Raw genomic sequence first — 2,030 nt, 5'->3', positions numbered from 1 at the left:
TTTTCCGCAGGTCTGCGGTTTTTCCTTGCAGCTGCGACGAGGTCAGTTGTTACCTTAACTATTCCCTACTTCGTATTAATGGTGTTTCCTCGTAAAAGTGCGTTCTTGCATCGTTTTCAGCATTTATTCTTTGGCGCAGGCGCAGTATTCGCGGTGTTCGAACGCGACGGTTTCGGTGGCTTGACCTATAGCTATACGCGCTTGTAGTCGGCACGGATTATATCGGTTCGCTATATTTTGTGCTCGCGCTCGCTTGGTAAACGGACGGGGCGCTATGTTGTAGGCGCACCGGACGTTACAGTATGTATGTAATAGTTCGAAATTTCAAACATACGGTCAGTAAATCGTTTGAGAGAAAAATTTTGTATTCTGGAAGAGAGAGAGAGAGAGAGAGAGAGAGAGAGAGAGAGAGAGAGAGACACTCTCTCATCTATCATTCAAGGTCGATCATGGATATTTTTGTAATTTTACCGAATATTAATGCATATCTTGCGGAAATGTTAACTACGTTGAAACATCTGAAGATGGCTTGATATAAAGCCGAAACATGTAATGAAGCTTACTAACGTTCAATTAAATTTTTATTTTATTTAATTCTGTGACATATATATATTTTTAACGTTTTATATTTGACTCTTATATGTCCTTTACAACATTATTTGAAATTTTATAATATTTAAGAGTCCTATGAATCTTTGTATTGTTATAAATCATAGACATTATATAATAACTCCGCAAGAAAAGAATGATTAATCTGAAAACATTAAAAATTATCGGTTTTCCTAAAAGGTAAAATATTTCTTGGTAATATATTACATTAGTTATTCAGATTAGACATTCCTTGCTTCGCTTTTTTAAAGTGTATTTTACCTATTCTCATCCTTCAGTTTGCCGACTCGTAAGCAAGCTTGAAGACGGATCGCGACGTCGCACATCATGTCCGCCAGTTTTTTCTGTACAAGCTGATTCGCCGCCAGCGGTCTTTTAAATTGTTTCCTCTCCAAAGTGTAAGATCTAACAATGTTCAGGCAAGCTTCTGCCGCGCCTAACGCACCCCAGGCGATGCCGTATCGCGCATTGTTTAAGCAACTGAATGGTCCCTTTATCAAGTTCTATTATTAGATATCCTAAGCTACGCGGAATATAATCGTAATTAATGCGATCATCTCGTTTTTTGTAGTTGTTGACTTCATTTTTAATATCTATATTTTTTAAATTTCAAACGATAATGATAATAACGGTTATAATAATAATAAATAGCCAATTGTGTGATAGTAACTAATAGTCAATTAATTAAATAAGGATATAACTGCCTTGACCAGTATAAAACACTGAGTTTATTGCATTTTCTGGAAAAAAAAAGATAAAATCCAAAGAAAAACAAATAAATAAAAACAATATATTTATATTTTTTGACCATATATTTGACAAACTCAATTAATACTAGAAATTTAACTGCCTATTACGGTCGAAGCAGGATCTTCATTGCTTTTTAATAATTCAATCTTGAATTACTAATATATACTATATATGTACTTGCATATATACCATAATGTAGTCTTTTTCTAACTGCGCGCCGAATTGTTTTTCCGGACTAAATAAACGCAATTAAAACTACTCTAGTAATATCGTGAATTAAATTGACAAGCAATTTAATAATTTGATGCTACCATCAAGCATCATATATTATAAAGATGTTAATATATAAAAACTGTTAAAATAAATTTGCCTCGGTAGTCTAATGGCTTAGGACGTTCGTAAGGTTTACAAGAGATCCGTGTTCAAGTCCCGGCCGAGGTAATATTTTTCGCAATAAATTTATTAACAGTTACAATATATTAACATCTTTATAATATATGATGCTTGATGGTAGCATCAAATTATCCGGAAAAACAATTCGGCGCGCAGTTAGAAAAAGACTACAATATGGTATAAATGCAAGTACATATATAGTATATATTAGTAATTCAAGATTGAATTATTAAAAAGCAACGAAGATCCAGCTCCGACCGTAATAGGCAGTTAAATTT

General features: G+C 33.6%; 1 pseudogene; it reads right to left on the bottom strand.

Moving 5' to 3' along the window:
- The window catches only part of LOC108770821 (glutaryl-CoA dehydrogenase, mitochondrial-like), a 4,986-nt pseudogene that overhangs the window by 1,288 nt on the left and 1,668 nt on the right, over nt 1-2,030 (bottom strand).

Source organism: Trachymyrmex cornetzi, unplaced genomic scaffold (genome assembly GCF_001594075.2).
Source record: "Trachymyrmex cornetzi isolate Tcor2-1 unplaced genomic scaffold, Tcor1.1 scaffold135, whole genome shotgun sequence".
Lineage (NCBI taxonomy): Eukaryota > Metazoa > Arthropoda > Insecta > Hymenoptera > Formicidae > Trachymyrmex > Trachymyrmex cornetzi.
The sequence above is the reverse complement of the archived record's forward strand: the minus strand, read 5'-3'. Positions and strand labels throughout refer to the sequence as shown.